The sequence below is a fragment of the Phyllobates terribilis genome, unplaced genomic scaffold (genome assembly GCF_046119375.1).
Source record: "Phyllobates terribilis strain yellow unplaced genomic scaffold, ASM4611937v1 Scaffold_1__5_contigs__length_1240528914, whole genome shotgun sequence".
Taxonomy (NCBI): Eukaryota; Metazoa; Chordata; class Amphibia; order Anura; family Dendrobatidae; genus Phyllobates; species Phyllobates terribilis.
In genome coordinates, this window is record NW_027362761.1 from 194,376,954 (window position 1) to 194,395,037 (window position 18,084).

The window sequence follows — 18,084 nt, forward strand, 5'->3', positions numbered from 1 at the left end:
CTGGGGGCCATATACCCAGACTCGCTTCTGTATCTTGTTGCACTGTCAGTTCCTGTCTGAACACTCTCCTAGCCTGTTTGTCTATGTGTCCGTACCTTCCCTTTTCCTGCAGTCTCTGAACCTGCACCTAACTCCTACTCGTTGTCTCTGTACTTCTGTTGTGAGTTTAGAGTCCACTCGCTACTTCACTGTAAGTACCTTGTGTGTATCTGATTCTGCTTTTCCCTTCCAGTCTGTTCAGTGTGAACAGAGCCCTGTCCTCTCTGCTTTGCCTTGTTCACCGCTCCGGCGGTTCCTTCCTGTTCTGCCTTGCTCACCGCTCCGGCGGTTCCTTCCTGCTCTGCCTTGCTCACCGCTCCGGCGGTTCCTTCCTGCTCTGCCTTGCTCACCGCTCCGGCGGTTCCTTCCTGCTCTGCCTTGCTCACCGCTCCGGTGGTTCCTTCCTGCTCTGCCTTGCTCACCGCTCGGGCGGTTCCTCTCTGCTCTGCCTTGTTCACCGCTCCGGTGGTTTCGCTCTGCTCTGCCTTGCTCACCGCTCCGGCGGTTCCTTCCTGCTCTGCCTTGCTCACCGCTCCGGCGGTTCCTCTCTGCTCTGCCTTGCTCACCACTCCGGCGGTTCCTCTCTGCTCTGCCTTGCTCACCGCTCCGGCGGTTCCTCTCTGCTCTGCCTCGCCCACCGCTCCAGCGGTTCCTCTCTGCTCTGCTTGTCTACCGCATCTGCGGTTCTGTTCCTGAATCCCAGTCTGTACTGGACCCTATCCAGCCTGCGCTCAAACCTGCTAGTGCCTCCCTATCTGCCTGTTACCCGCCGTGCCTGCCAGCTCGCTCATCTGGGAGCACCTGCCTGTTACCCGCTTGTTACCTGCCGTACCTACCCAGGGGCTCCTGCCGTCACTTGCCGTGACCGCCTGCCAGCCCGCTCACCTGGGAGCACTTGCCTGTTACCTGCCTGTTACCTGCCGTGCCTGCCAATACCCACCTGTCCGTACGCCAGCCTAACCTGCTTGTTCCTGCATTCCCCGGTGTGGGTCAACAGCTATGACCGGGATCTGACCTGGAGTAGCACCTGGTCCCTCTGCTTGGTTCCTCCTTGGTTCACTGAGTCGTTAGCCGCCATGCGGCCTTGGTCGGATCGGGTAGATATTTAGTTACGCCCCTCCAGGCACTCCTCGGTTCATGGTACAGTGGGATCACTAATCACGCTCACGCCAGTCAGTCCGGGCGCGAGCGTAACAATGGGTTTCAGATAGCCACTTATATTTTTGGTACTACAATAAGCTTCTCCATCTTAAGCCATATGCCTGTAATCTTATTTACAATATTGTGCAATCATCTGTGTCTGGTTCTACATCGGATGACAAACACAGCGTATACAAAAGGCTAATTCCCTTCAGTAATAAAGATTAAACCTCAGACTGTTAGCAAACTTAAACTAAAGCTATGTTTTAGTATGTCTGGACTTATGACCCCTAGTCTACTGAGGTAGGATACCTACAAATGCTGACATGTCTGGTTCCTATTTTATTTCAATATGGATTTGAAATATAAAATACCAATTTTTCATGTTCATACTACAGTTATGATACCACATAGCAGCAGCACCTGTTCCTATTGTAAATGCATTTGACAGCGTTATCGATAGGGAATAGAGTAGATTTTAATTTTTTTTGGGCAGCACCAGCAGCACGCAGTGTAAGGCAATAATACCTGGCTGGATAGGTGTAATACGCTTTCCATATTGCGTTACCTCACCTGTAAAAGAGACAGTTAATATTCTAGAACATGGAATCTATTTGAATTGTCCTTCCCATTAGTAAGGAGTGTGTTTCCTATACTGTTATTGCATATGCAACAATTTCAAGGGCTGCCAAAAATAAGGACGCACTCCAATATACATTTGAAGAGACATAAAAAAATATATTAAAACACAGTAGGATCTTTCTTTAGTATAAAAACCAGACTTGCCAATATAACCTCAATGTAATCACATTGTTTAGCTCCTGCACCTCCTCCTCCAGTTTGGCCTCCATCTCCAAAATTACCACATCAGTCACAAGTTGGAAGCACTGCAGCACTGCTTTGGCCAAGCGGCAACAGGCTGTGCTGAAGATAATATGCTTAATGCTTAGGTGACAAACTGCCCACCGCTGCAGAGTAGTTGAAAGCTGTAACACAGCAGCCTAATCTGTGGCTCTCACCGCTGAACATACAGCCAGGCATGGTCATGTGTGACAATGGGCGGAACCTGGTGGGGGAGAAATGACAGCCGGAGTAGATACAGTTTCCCTCTATGCCAGTCCTTTCACCGAGCTAAAGAATATGGCTGTGGTGAAATACAACTCCCACTGAGAAGCTGTTTCAGTTTGAAAAACATTGGGACCACCAGAGGATTTGATTCTGAGGGCCCATCTTTCTTCCCCACTCAAGAGCCCCATAGCAGCTTCAAAGTTTGCGCTATCATGAACTCTCCTGATGGAGAAGCCGGGGCCCACCCGAGGATTCTCTGGTGGGCCCGTTCAACCCTGCCGAGAGGCAGGTTCCTGGACACTCTATGGCTGTATTTTGCTGAGGGGAAAACCCACGCAAGCACGGGGAGAACATACAAAATCCTTGCAGATGTTGTCCTTGGTGGGATTTGAACCCAGGACCGCAGCGCTGCAAGGCTTCATTGCTAAATCACGGGTAATTTTCTGGGACCCGTGCTTGTGGAAGGTGGAGACGATACCAGGAGAAATAGTGACTCCTGGGGACCGAGTATGGACACCCGGCAGCTGCCGCCATGAAGTTGTGAAAAGCTTCCAGCCTCCACGAGCCTAAAAATCAACATTTCAAGTGCAAGCAGTCCACAAATGTGTCAGTTTAGTATTGCGGCCTGTGGGTGGGTGGTTGGTTGCATACTTGCGCTTGCATTCCAAGGACTGTGGTAGGGACAACTGAACGATGCAAAGGGACAAGGACATGTCTGCATTGACAGGTGCAGGGCGGGAGGCATCTTCGCATGTGCCATGGACAGGGGATTGGCTTGCACGCACAACAGAGGAAGAGGCAGTAGTGTCACCCGCAGACACGGTTTCTGGACCTTGGTGTTCGGCCCAGCTAGTCAGGTGCTTTGCTGTCATGTGCCTGAGCATGCTGGTGGTGGTCAGGCTGGTAGTTTTGTAGCTCTTGCTGATGCTGGCCTGGCAGATGTTGCAAATGGCCTTTTTGGGGTTATCTAAACAGTCTTTAAAAAAGAACCAAACTCGGGAAGACCTAACAGTTGTACTGGCAACTTCAGTCGTGTTGGTGTTCCGGAAAGCAGTTGCCCGCCTTGCGTCTGTTGCCACCACACTGCTTGCTTCCTGCCTATTGTGGTGCTATGCCTCCCTCTCCCTGTGTGCTTCTGTCCTTGCTCTACATGTCCCCTTGCCAGGTTGGGTTAGTGACTTCATCGTCCACCACTTCATTTTCTACTTCCGCACCCTGGTCTTCCTCCTGACATTCTGTCCATTATGTCTCATAATTATCCACCTCTTGTGACAGTATTTGCACTTTCCCACCGCCACCTTCGGGTGATCATGGCTCCTCAAATCGCTTCATGTAATTTTCTGTTGCCCTGCTTGAAGCTGGCCGGTCGAGAGTCCCAAATTTATCGATGGAAAAGTGAACAGCTCTTGAGGTAACCATGGACTCTAATTTGTCCTTCAAAGCACATTTCCAAGCTCTTTCCTCTTCCGAGCGGACCGTGCGAGAGGCCAGAATTAGTGTTGAGCGAGCATGCTCGACACTGCTCGGTACTCACCCGAGCATCTCACTAATCGGGATGTTCGGCGAGCACCGAGCATTTCCGGGTTACTCGGGCGGGAGCTCGGGTCTCTGCCCTGCACGTTTGGTGCTCTTTACACAGCCAATGAACATGCAGGGAATGCCAGCCAGTCACTGGAATGCCACAGCCATGTTGTTTGTGGGCATTACAGTGATTGGCTGGCCGCACAGCGTCACCTCGAGTATTTAAAACCGAGCGCCGCCATCTTGGACACAGTCGCTCCGGATCAGACAGTGTAGGGTCAGTGCTGCTGAGCTAGGGAGAGATTTATACTCCGAAATAGTTAGTGTAGGGTCTCTAAAGCCTGCCAAATCAAACAAACAGTCCTTCTCAGGACTAATATCCATCCCAGATATCAGGCAGGCAGGCTGTATAGGAGACGCAGTGGTTATACCAGCAAACGCTGCATTACAGTCCTGTGTGCTCCTGTTGGTCAAATTGCTAGACTTATCACCCCGGTCTCAGGGGCCAGGAAAAATGATTTTTTTTTCATCTGAATCCTGTATTTTTTTTTTCCTCAGTCAGACTGTCCAAATACGCTTCTTATTAACCGTTTGGTATCCCCCCCCAAAAAAAAAAAATTGAGTGTGTCTGTGACTGTTCAGACACCAATATATCTGTTTAAAAGAGTCTGGTGTAGGCCAGAAAAATATAACTGTGGTTTTGCAGTTCCAAGGGTGAAATCTCTGTATTATCCTGTTTTGAGCATTTTTTGCCGTAAAAAAAAAACTGTAATAGTGTCTCCCCGACTGGTCAGACACCAATATATCTGTTTAAAAGAGTCTGGTGTACGCCACATAACTATAACTGTGGTTTTGCAGTTCCATGGGTGAAATCTCTGTATTATTCTTTTATTGGCATTTTTTGCCGTAAAAAAAACTGTAATAGTATCTCCCTGAGTGTTCAGACACAAATATATCTGTTTGAAAGATTCTGGTGTAGGCCAGAAAAATATAACTGTGGTTTTGCAGTTCCACGGGTCAAATCTCTGTATTATCCTGTTTTTCGCATTTTTTGCCATAAAAAAACTGTAATAGTGTATCCCTGAGTGGTCAGACACCAATATATCTGTTTAAAAGAGTCTGGTGTAGGCCAGAAAAATATAACTGTGGTTTTGCAGTTTCACGTTTCAAATCTCTGTATTTTCCAGCTTTTGGTATTTTTTCCTTAAAGAAAAACAGTAATAGTGTCTCCCTGATTGTTCAGACACAAATATATATGTTTGAAAGATTCTGGTGTAGGCCAGAAAAATATAACTGTGGTTTTGCAGTTCCACGGTTCAAATCTCTGTATTATCCAGCTTTTGGTATTTTTTCCTTAAAAAAAAACAGTAATAGTGTCTCCCTGATTGTTCAGACACAAATATATCTGTTTGAAAGATTCTGGTGTAGGCCAGAAAAATATAACAGTGGATTTGCAGTTCCACGGGTCAAATCTCTGTATTATCCAGCTTTTTGCCTGTTTTACGTAAAAAAATAAAAAATAATGTCTCCCTGTCTGTTCAATAACAAATATATCTGTTTAAAAGATTCTGGTGTAGGCCAGAGAAATAGAACTGTGGTTTTCCTCTTCCACGTTTCTAATCTCCTCTTTATTACCCTTTTTCCATTGATAGTGCGAGTGTAAGCTATTTTACTTAATTTACAATTGGCAAGGCGCGTGGCAAGGGAAGTGGAACTGGACGTTCTGGTGATGGTGCGTGCAGAGGACGGGGCCGTGGCCAAGGTGAAAATGTGCCACATCCAACAGCCACATCTTCTCACTCCCACTTCTTGACCGAATTACTAGGGAACCACACTACAACACCAGCATTGCGAACTGATCAGTGTTAACAGGTTATTGATTGGATAGCAGACTTTCAGTTACCTGGGCACCACCACCTTCGGTCTGTCTTCCACACGGTCAAGTTTTAGTAGCCGTGAGTCTCGACCGCATACTCCTCATCACCCTGATGCTCCTTCCTCCCACCATGCCGAGTGTCGTCAGACAGCAACTGATCCCACACTTGGACACTCTGAAGAGCTGTTCACTGGTCCATTTCCATATTTGTGCCCCTCGCCTGCTCCGCTTGAAGTGGTGGAAGAGGAGATCCCATGTAGCGATGCCCAAATATTTGAACAGCCACGGCCAGAGGAAGTCGACGCTGGCAATTTGTCACAAGAGGTGGACGATGACGAGACACAATTGCCACGAAGTGAGGAGGAGGATCGTGGTGCGCAAGTGGAAGAGGAGGAGGTGGTGGATGATCTACACTCCCTGACAGAAGTTATGTCGCTTATCCATGTTATGTAAATAAAAGCTTATAACCTGACGTTAAATTCATCCATTGGTTTTATAAATTACTCTTTTGAAAGCTGAAACCCTCCCAAATTTACTTTAGGTTAAGAAAATAAATTGGCATCAATGCTGAAATATTGATCATTTAATGAACACAGAATAGTCTGATTTTGGCAAGACAAAAGTTTTGTCGCCCACAGAAAGTAATGTGATATTCAAACAAATAATTATCTTAAAATACAAATATATGTGGCATAACATTGGTGAATGGAGTTGTGGTGCTATTAGAATCATGTTTAATATTTTGTGTGACTTCCATGAGCTTGAAGGACTGCATCCATGCGGTTCAACAATGATTCATACAATTTATTAATGAAGTCATCAGGAATAGCAAAGAATGCAGTCTTACATGCCTCCCAGAGGTCATCTAGATTCTTTGGTTTTGTCTTCTAAGCTACCTCTTTCATCCTACCCCAAACATGCTCAATGATGTTCATGTCTGGTGACTGGGCTGGCCAGTCCTTGAGCACCTTGATCTTTTTTGCCTGGAGGAACTTTGTTGTAGAGATGGATGTATGAGATGGAGCACCATCCTGCTGCAGAATTTGACCCCTTTTATGATTTGGAATGTAAGAGGTAGCTAATACTTCTTGATATTTTAGGCTATTGATATTGCCTTTCACCTTGCAAATGTTTCGCACACCCCATACTGAATGTAACCCCAGACCATGATCTTTCCACCACCTGTTTTCTGGGAGTAACTGTTTTCTGGGAGTATTTGGGATCCATACGGGCTCCAGTAGGTCTCCTGCAGTATTTGCGGTGGCTGTGATGTAATTCTACTGAAAATTCATCAGAGAAATCCACCTTCTGCCACTTTTCCAGCGTCCATCTGTTTAGCAGGCTGTGGGACTTTACAAATGCCACACAGTTTTTTTATTTGCCTTTTGTTTAGTGCTGGCTTCTGGGCACTGATCCGACCATGGAGGCCATTTCGAGACAGAATCCTACAGACTGTTCTAGTTGACACAGGGACTTGAGGTGACCAGGCCTGTTGGAGCTCTGCTGCAGTGGAAGAGGGGCTGGCTTTGGATTTTCTAACCAACAAACGTTCCTCCTGAGCAGTTGTCTAGCGGGGTCTGCCGGACCTGGGCTTATCAAACACATCTCCACTCTCTTCAAATCTTTTTTTAATTCTTTGTACTTGGCGCTGAGACACATTAAAGGTGCCAGCCACCTCTGCAGTGGATCTGGTTTTCAACCTCTTGATAATCAAGGCTTTGGTCGCAGGGTGGATGTTTGGCATGTTGTCAGAGCTCAAGTTGCAGTTCAAGTGAAGGTCTGGGGTGTTGGGTTTCTTTTTATACACACCCACTAATTAACCAATCATTTACTGAGCACTGGTGAGGATGTAAACTAGGATTGGGTGCATTATATGACCAGGTGACAAAACTTTTGTCTTGCCAAAATCTGACCATTCTGCGTTCATTAAATGAACAATATTTCAGCATTGATGCCAATTTATTTTCTTTACCTAAACCAAATTTGGGAGGGTTTCAGCTTTCAAAAGAGTAATTTATAAAACCAATGGATGAATTTAACATCAGGTTATAAGCTTTTATTTACATAACATGGATAAGCGACATAACTTCGGTCAGGGAGTGTAGTAACTGACCCAACGTGGCAGGAGGACACGCAGAGCGAGGCCAGTAGCACACAGGGGGAGGGAGGCAGAGTACCCCAACAGGCAGGAAGAAGCAGTGTGGTGGCCGCACACAGAAGGCAGGCAACAGTTCCCCGTAACACCAACACGAGGGATGTTGCCAGTACAACTGGTAGGTCTTCCAGAGTCTGGAATTTTTTTAAAGACTCTGCTGATAACCCCAAAAAGGCCATTTGTACCACCTGCCATGCCAGCATCAGCAGGGGTGACAAAACTACCAACCTGACCACCACCAGCATGATCACGCACATGGCAGCAAAGCACCCGACTTTGTGGGGCGAACCCCAGGGTCCACGACCAGTGTCAGCGGGTGTCACCACTGCTTCTTCTGCTGTTTTGCCTGTAATAGAACCCCCTGCTGTGCGTGCAAGGCAATCCCCTGTCCATACTGCATGCAAAGATGCCCCCTCCTCTCAGTCTTCACTTGTTATGGCGGTTTCTCAAGAAACAGCATCAACGTCCACGTCCCACCGCAGCGTTCAATTGTCCATATCCCAGACCTTTGAACGAAAGCGCAAATTCGCAGCCAACGCCCCACAGGTCACAGTCCTAAATTCGAACATTTCACGACTGCTTGCGTTGGAAATGCTGCCTTTTAGGCTGGTGGAGACGGAATCCTTCCGCAACCTTATGGCGGTGGCCGTCCCACGGTACTCGGTCCCCAGCCGACACTATTTTGCCCGGTGTGCCATCCCCGCACTACACAAGCACGTGTCCCAAAACATCTGCCGTGCCTTCAAAAACGCAGTTACTAGGAGAGTCCACCTGACAACGGACACGTGGACAAGTGCTTGCGGCCAGGGACGGTGCATCTCCCTGACGGCACACTGGGTAAACATAGTGGAAGCCGGGACCCAGTTGGACCTTGGGACGGAACACATCCTCTCCACACCGAGGATTGCGGGCCCTACGTCAGTCAGAGTTGCCCCCACAGTGTACAGCTCCTGCACCTCATCCTCCTCCTCATGTTCAGCCTCCATCTCAGATATCACCACATCAGTTACAAGCTGGAAGCACTGCAGTACTGCCTCAGCCAAATGGCAACAGGCTGTCCTGAAGCTCATAAGCTTAGGTGATAAACCTCACACTGCTTGTGAGTTGTGAACAGCTGTGAAAGAGCAGGCAGATCTGTGGCTGTGACAATGGCCTTAGCCTGGTGGCGGCTCTGAGGCGAGGCGAGATCACACACGTACCATGCCTGGCTCATGTGCTTAACCTCGTGGTTCAGCGGTTTCTTAAATCGTACCCCGAGTTGCCAGATATGCTCGTCAAAGTACTCCGCCTGTCAGCTCATTTTCGCAAGTCGGCTACAGCTTCCGCCGCCCTTGCTGTGTTGCAGCAGCGTTTGCAGCTTCCGGCACACCGACTGGTGTGTAATGTCCCCACACGTTGGAACTCTACCCTCCACATGTTGCAAATGATTTGTGAGCAGAAGAGAGCAGTTGTGGAGTACCAGCTGCAACAAGGCCGTCGATATTTAGGTCAGACTCCACACATAAGACCTCAGGAGTGGACCTGGATGTCGGACATATGTACCATCCTGACAAACTTTGAGGAGTCCACCAAGATGGTGAGTGGCGATGACGCCATCATTAGCGTCAGCATCGCACTTGTCTGTCTTTTGCAACGTTCTCTGCAGAGAACTAATGAGGAGGCACTGCAGCCAGAGTATGATCAGATGGATCAAGAAGCCGTAGCGGGCGGTTACACACAGCCCAGCCTCATCTCATCCCAACGTGCATTGGGGTCAATGAGGGAGAGGAGGAGAAAGAACAGGAGCTGGTATCATGCGCTGTAGACGGTAGTACCTGTACAACTGTCATACCGTCGGTTCAGCGTGGGTGGCCTGAGGACAGGGGGGAGGAGGAGGAGGAGAGCATGGTTAGTCGTCATCTTGGTGAGGACACGGAAGTCTTGCCCGTTACCAGTCTGGCACGAATGGCTGACTTTATGTTACGCTGCCTTAACCGTGACCCTCGCGTTGTAAAAATGTTGGGTGACAGTCATTACTGGTTGGTGACACTTTTAGACCCCCGCTACAAGGAGAACTTTCACTCTCTTATTCCTGAGGTGGAGAGGTCTACAAAAATGGGGCAGTACTAGAACGCCCTTGCTGCAGAACTCTTAAAAAAATTCCCATCTGAACACGCTAGCGGCAGAGGTCACAGTTCGTTGACCAACCAAAGCGTACAGGCGAGAGAGACTCAACTCCAATCCAGCAGAGGCAGGGGAACACTGTCAACATTCTGGGACAGTTTTCTGAGACCCACCCAGCTTAAAGGCCCTAAGGCATGGGGTACTCTCACAAGGAGTGGAAAGTTTCAAAAGATGGTGAGGGAGTACCTTGCCGACCGTACCAGCGTCCTCCATGATTCCTCTGTGCCTTTTAATTATTGGGTATCCAAGCTGGACACTTGGAATGAATTCGCTCTGTACGCCTTGGAGTTCCTGGCCTCCCCTGCCGCTAGCGTGCTATCGGAGCGTGTTTTTAGTGCCGCTGGGGGAATTATAACTGATAAGTGCACTCGCCTGTCAACTGACAATGCTGACAAGCGGACCCTTATCAAAATGAACAAGGGCTGGATTGGGCCAGACTTCTCATCACCACCAAATGACAGCAGAGTAACATAAAGTCAAATCCACTGTGTTATTTCGGGAGGTGTATTCCCATGCACCGCTTCACACCCACACATGAGTATACGCTTCCTCATTTCGGCTGTACTTTGCTCTTCTCCTTATCCTCAGCCTCCACCACCACTATACAACCAGGGTGACCTTGGTCCGTGTTTCCAGCATTGCAAGTTCCTCCCTCCTATTTTTTGGCAGCTTTTGCTTGGAAGGCATAGGCAAAGACTATGGGAGACCCATGCCCCAATAATGGGAATAATGTTTTTAAGATGCTGTTCTGCATGGCTCTTCCCAGGGGCATTAAAACCGTCTTGTTAAGCTACTGCGACCTCCACCACATTTTCAAGGGGCATTGATATTGTCTTTTTATTCCACTGCGACCTCCACGTCTCTTCCAAGGGGCATTAAAACCATCTTGTTAAGCTACTGCGACCTCCACCACTTTTCCAAGGGGCATTAAAACCATCTTGTTAAGCTACTGCGACCTCCACCACTTTTCCCAGGGGCATTGATATTGTCTTTTTATTCTACTGCGACCTCCACGTCTCTTCCAAGGGGCATTAAAACCGTCTTGTTAAGCTACTGTGACCTCAACCACTCTCCAAGGGGCATTCAAACCGTCTTGTTAAGCTACTGTGACCTCCACCACTTTTCCAAGGGGCATTGATATTGTCTTTTTATTCCACTGCGACCTCCATGTCTCTTCCAAGGGGCATTAAAGCCATCTTGTTAAGCTACTGCAACCTCCACGTCTCTTCCAAGGGGCATTAAAACCATCTTATTAAGCTACTGCAACCTCCACCACTTTTCCAAGGGGCATTAAAACTGTCTTGTTAAGCTACTGCAACCTCCACGTCTCTTCCAAGGGGCATTAAAACCGTCTTGTTAAGCTACTGCATCCTCCACCACTTTTCCAAGGGGCATTAAAACCGTCTTGTTAAGCTACTGCGACCTCCACCACTTCTCCAAGGGGCATTAAAACCGTCTTGTTAAGCTACTGCAACCTCCACCACGTTTTCAAGGGGCATTGATATTGTCTTTTTATTCCACTGCGACCTCCACGTCTCTTCCAAGGAGCATTAAAACCATCTTGTTAAGCTACTGTGACCTCCACCACTTTTCCAAGGGGTATTGATATTGTCTTTTTATTCTACTGCGACCTCCATGTCTCTTCCAAGGGGCATTAAAACCGTCTTGTTAAGCTACTGCAACCTCCACTTCTCTTCCAAGGGGCATTAAAACCATCTTGTTAAGCTACTGCGACCTCCACGTCTCTTCCAAGGGTCATTAAAACCGTCTTGTTAAGCTACTGCAACCTCCACCACATTTTCAAGGGGCATTGATATTGTCTTTTTATTCCACTGCGACCTCCACGTCTCTTCCAAGGGGCATTAAAACCGTCTTGTTAAGCTACTGCGACCTCCACCACTTTTCCAAGGGGCATTAAAACTGTCTTGTTAAGCTACTGTGACCTCCACCACTTTTCCAAGGGGCATTGATATTGTCTTTTATTCCACTGCGACCTCCACATCTCTTCCAAGGGGCATTAAAACCGTCTTGTTAAGCTACTGCGACCTCCACCACTTTTCCAAGGGGCATTAAAACCATCTTGTTAAGCTACCGCAACCTCCACGTCTCTTCCAAGATACATTAAAACTGTCTTGTTAAGCTACTGCAACCTCCACCACTTTTCCAAGGGGCATTAAAACCGTCTTGTTAAGCTACTGCGACCTCCACGTCTCTTCCAAGGGGCATTAAAACCGTCTTGTTAAGCAACTGCAACCTCCACCACTTTTCCAAAGGGCATTAAAACCGTCTTGCTAAGCTACTGCGACCTCCACCACTTTTCCAAGGGGCATTAAAACTGTCTTGTTAAGCTACTGTGACCTCCACCACTTTTCCAAGGGGCATTGATATTGTCTTTTTATTCTCCTGCCACCTCCACGTCTCTTCCAAGGGGCATTAAAACCGTCTTGTTAAGCTACTGTGACCTCCACCACTTTTCCAAGGGGCATTAAAACCGTCTTGTTGAGCTACTGCAACCTCCACATCTCTTCCAAGGGGCATTAAAACCATCTTGTTAAGCTACTGCGACCTCCACGTCTCTTCCAAGGGGCATTAAAACCGTCTTGTTAAGCTACTGTGACCTCCACCACTTTTCCAAGGGGCATTGATATTGTCTTTTTATTCTACTGCGACCTCCACGTCTCTTCCAAGGGGCATTAAAACTGTCTTGTTAAACCAATCTGAACTCCACAACTCTTGCAAGGGGCATTGAAATGTTGTTTTTAATTAACTCTAACCTTCATGACTCTTCCAACGGGCATTGCATTTCCTCCTAATTTTAGTCAGCTTTTGCTTTTCAATGCATAGGCGAACACTAAGGGAGACCCACTCCCCAATAATGGGTAGAAGGTTTTTAGTATGCTATAATCCACGTCTGTTTCAAGAGCCATTGCAGTTCCTTATAATTTTTGGAAAGCCTTCCATTCACTGCTTAGGCCAACAGTGCACAGGAGACCCAGTTGCTGTAAATGGAAAAAATGGTTTAGTTAAGGCCCTCTGACCTCCATATCACTTCAAAGGAGCATTGGAGTGCCTCAAAATTTTTGGTAGGCATTGCACTCACTGTATGCCCTATAACTGTGTAGCCGAACCGCTCCTTTTGGTACAGAAACATATCCTACAAGACATGTGTGGTTGACTGGCCTGATATTGATGTGAATGGTCCTTGTTCCTCCTGCTCTTTCTCCTTTGCCACCACCTCATCCATCTTTCATCACCTGATGCTTTGTTTTAACTGGAGTCATAAAACTGGGATAGTAGCAGGAAAACATCCAGCAATCCTCGGAGGAGGTAGGATATGCGCCAAAATGCTGACCACCTCAGGCCTAGCCGCTACTACATACATGCGCTTGCATTCCAAGGATCAGAAAGCTAAGGAGATGGATGGCCTCATGATCATGAATAATTTACTCGTTGTGTAGGAGGCCGACCACTGCTGCTGTCTACCTTTTGAACTTTGTGTTGAAGCCTGATTGACCCAGGACCCGCAATATTCTATGTCTGGAGGACGTGTTGCATCCCAGTGTCCAACTGTCCCGGCTTCCACAATATTAACCCAGTGTGAAGGCGTGAGATGGACCATCCCTGGCCACATTCACTTGTCCACGTGTTTGTGGTTAGGCTGTCCTTCAAATAGGGGCGGCTGGGGGCCGTTTATGGACACCCGACTGCCCCCAGGCGGCTGGGGACCGTGTGTGGATACCCGGGCGGCTGGGGACTGAGTATGGATACCAGGCCGCCGACGCAGCCATGACGTGGTGGCCAGATTCTGCCTCCACATGCCTAAAAGGCCAAATTTTAAGTGCCAGCAAGCTAGCAGTATGGTATTGCAGCCTGGGGGTGGGTGGCTGGCAGGCTGCACACTTACGCTTGCATTCCAAGAAAACAAAGCAGATGCTAACTTCTATCATCATCATGCTCCTCACCTTGGCACTCTCAACTCCCCTGATGGAGAATCCAGGGCCCACCGGAGGAGTCTGGTTCTCTGGTGGGCTCGTCCAATGCTGCCCTAAAGCAGGCCGGGCTAAGAAAAGTGTGTGGGGGGAAGTTGACAGGAGAAATAGGGGCGGCTGGGGAACATTTATGGACTCCCGGCCGCCCCCAGGTGGCTGGGGAACGTGTGTGGACACCCGGCAGCGGGGCGGCTGGGGACCGAGTATGGACACCCGGCCGCCCCCGGGCGGCTGGGGACCGAGTATGGACACCCGGCCGCCCCCTGGCGGCTGTGGACCGAGCGTGGACACCCGGCCGCCGGGCGGCTGGGGACTGAGTATGGATACCAGTCCGCCGACGCAGCCATGACGTGGTGGCCAGATTCCGCCTCCACATGCCTAAAAGGCCCAATTTCAAGTGCAAGCAAGCTAGCAGTATGGTATTGCTGCCTGGGGGTGGGTGGATGGATGGCTGCATACTTGCTCTTGCATTGCAAGGAATGGGGGAGGTACAATTGAACACTGCCCTGGGACAAGGACTTGCACGGGGATAGTTGCAAGTCTGCATCTTCTGATGCGGCAAGGATCACTTCTGATGGGCACACTTTTAGGCAGTGACCTGGGTGTCAGAGATGCTTCCAGGGGTCTTCCCCATGCTGTTCTTATGTCTTTTCAGCACTGTAAGCATGTGTCACACAGCACATGGCCAGATAAGATTGTAAAATGTTAAAATGACATTTCCCGGTGAATGCATTTGTCACGGTTGAAAGCAATACAAAAGTGCAAAAACGCATAAAAAATGCTACTTGTGAACATAGCCCAAGATGGTGAGGAGTATTTTTGTTTTTGGTTATTTATTTTACCTTATACACAAGTCTTTACCCTGGAAAGAAAGTTCCTTAACATATTTCACAGGAAAACCGTTTCAGTTTCGTTTTTGAACATTTTATTGTGAGCTCGTAAAAGTGGCTTAATACCTCTGACCACGTTGTTGACAGCAGTGACCTGGGGGTCATAAATGCTTCCTGGGGCGATGCCCATGCTGTCCCCATGTCTTTTTAGCACTGTCACTACCGTTTTGGGCACTTTTTAGGCTTTCTACAGACTGCCGGGGGTGCCGCCGCAAAAATGCTTGGGTCTCCCATAGACTAACATTGGGCTCGTTGCTCGGGTCGAGCACCCGAGTATCACGACGAGCTGGGCCCGAGCTTCGAACACCCGAGCATTTTAGTGCTCACTCAACACTATCCAGAATCTATAAATGGAAAGATGTACAAAACAGCTCTTCAGAGTGTCCAAGTGTGGGATCCGTTGTCTCAGGGCACTCGGAATGGTGGGAGGAAGGAGGATCAGGGTGAGGAAGATGCAGACTCCAAGTAAAAAAAATCTCCCGGATTCGCACATTCCTTAACCACGAATCTACAAAAACACTAGTGCACGCCCTCATCATCTCCCTTTTTGACAACGGCAACCTCCTGCTCTGTGGCCTCCCTTCTAACACTCTCGCATTCCTCCAATCTATCCTAAGCTCTGTCGCCCGACTAATCTACCTGTCCCCTCGCTATTCCCTGGCCTCTCCATCTCTGTCAATCCCTTCACTGGCTCCCCATTACCCAGAGACTCCAGTTCAAAACCCTAACCTTGGAATGCAAAGCTATCCACAACCTGTCTCCTCCATACATCTGTGACCTAGTCTCCCGGTACTTACCTGCACGCAACCTCCGATCCTCACCAGATCTCCTCCTCTACTCCCCTTTTATCTCCTCTTCCCACAATCGCATACAAGATTTCTCCCGTGCATCCCTCCTTCTCTGGAACTCTCTACCCCACCATTTCTGACTCTCGCCTACTGTTGAAACTTTTAAAAGGAAGCTGAAGACCCACCACTTGCAACATGTGTACAACCTGCAGTAACCCTTGCTCCACCATAACGCTGCAAGACCAGCTCTATCCTCACCTACTGTATCCTCACCCATGTCTTTTAGAATGAGCCTTCGTGGGCAGGGTCCTCTCCTCTCCTGTACCAGTCGTCACATTTTTGTTCAAGATTATTGTAATTGTTTTTGCGATGTATACCCCTTTTTCACATGTAAAGTGCCATGGAATAAATGGCGATAAAGTAATAATAAGAATGTGATCCAGACTCACATCTACTGAGACTGGACCATGTGGAACATATGGTGGTGGTGGTGGCAAAGTGACTGAAAGCATTATCTGCTATCCAACCAACAACCTTTTCACACTGCTCTGGCTTCAATAGTGGTGTTCCGTGGCCCCCTAGAAATTGGGACAGGAAGGTAGTTCGACATGACGTGGGTGTTTGTTGTGCTCCCTCAGCAGGCACAGTGTCATCTTGCCCACAGTCTCTGTGTGCACTATCACCATCACCATAACGTCCACTTCCCCGTCCCTTGACATACACCTTGCCCATTTTAAATGGAGTTTAAGATTTGTCACGTTGCCAAAAATGTCTGTATTATTACCGCAGTAATATGGGATCACGTCTGATGAGATGACCACAATTTTAGGCAGTGACCTGGGAGTCAGAGATGCTTCCAGGAGTCTTCCCCATGCTGTTCCCATGTCACACACCACATGTCCAGATAAGGTTGTAAAATTTTAAAATGACATATCCCGGTGAATGCATTTGTCTTGGTTGAAAACAATGCCAAAGTGCAAAAACGCATCAAAAACGCTACGTGTGAACATAGCCCAAGGTGTGGAGGAGCATTTTTGTTTTTGTATATTTATTTTGACTTATATTACAAGTCATTACCCTGGAAAGGAGGTTCCTTAACATATTTCTCAGGAAAATCCATTTTGGTTTAGTTTTTGTATGTTTTATTGTGAGTCCGTAAAAGTGGCGTAATACCTCTGACAATGTTGTTGACAGCAGTGACCTGGGAGTCAGAAATGCTTCCAGTGGTCTTCCCCATGCTGTTCCCATGTCATTTGAGCACTGTTCCCATCGATTTGGGCAATTTTTAGGCCCTCTGCAAACCGCTAGGGGAGCTGCCGGAAAAATGCTTGCGTTTCCCATAGACTTACATTGGGCTCATTACTCGGACCGAGCACTCGAGCATTCCAATTAACTCGACCCGAGCAACAAGTACCCGAGCATTTTAGTGCTCGCTCATCACTAAGAGTCAGGATGAGTTGGTGGTCCACAGTGTCAAATTCTGCAAAGAGATCCAACAGAATCAGCAGGGAATAGTGGCCATTACATTTAGCTGTTAGAATATCTTTAGAGACTTTAGTAAGAGCAGATTAAGTAAAGTGTAAGGAGTGGAAACCATATTGTAAAGATTCAAAAAGGGACTTATCTGAAAGACAGCAGATTAGATTACAGTAAACCAATTACACGCAAGGTGTGTGAAAGACTAAGTGCAACACAAAGGGAATAGGAAAAGGGAGCCAAGACTCTAGGGAAAGGGGGAGTGGAGACCTCCTAGGCTGATCTACTATCGCCCTGTCACCACTAACGTCCCTATATTGGCTCTTCACCAGTCGCCGCACATGAACCTTGCCCTGTCTTTCCCTGGCGTTTTGTCCTGGCTAGGGGAGGGAGGGGGTGACCGCTAGTCGATCCCCACAGACAACTAAAGACAACAAGGGAGAACAAACAAGGGAAGATAGCTTAGCTTTTAGTCGACTTCAGAGAGATGAACACCCGTCCTCATAACTCCAGAAAGGATGAAGTAATGCACTTCCTCCGAGCCTTCACAAAGGGTAAATGAGTATCGCCGACACCTCCCTCTAGCAGACAGCAGATATTTATACACTGCCAGGGAGTTAATTAGCCAGAGGAAGGTAGCCGTTGAGTCCTAGAGAGACAGCCTCTAAGAAAGTGTCTGTAATGCCAAATGTAGAGATCTGCTGCAACCAACTGAAGGGTGATTGTCTGTCACTTCTGACACACCCGTGACAACTAGTGTTGAGCCACCGCCGTAGTGTTCGAGTTCGGTTCGGTTCGTCGAACACTCGTGTGTTCGCTGAACTGTTCGTCGAACTGTTCGTCGAACACCTTCGAACACCGTTAAAACCAATGGCAGGCAAACAAAAACACATAGAAACACATAGAAAACACCTTCAAAGGTGTCCAAAAGCTGACAAACTGCTCAGAAGACACAACTAACACATGGAAAAGTGACAAG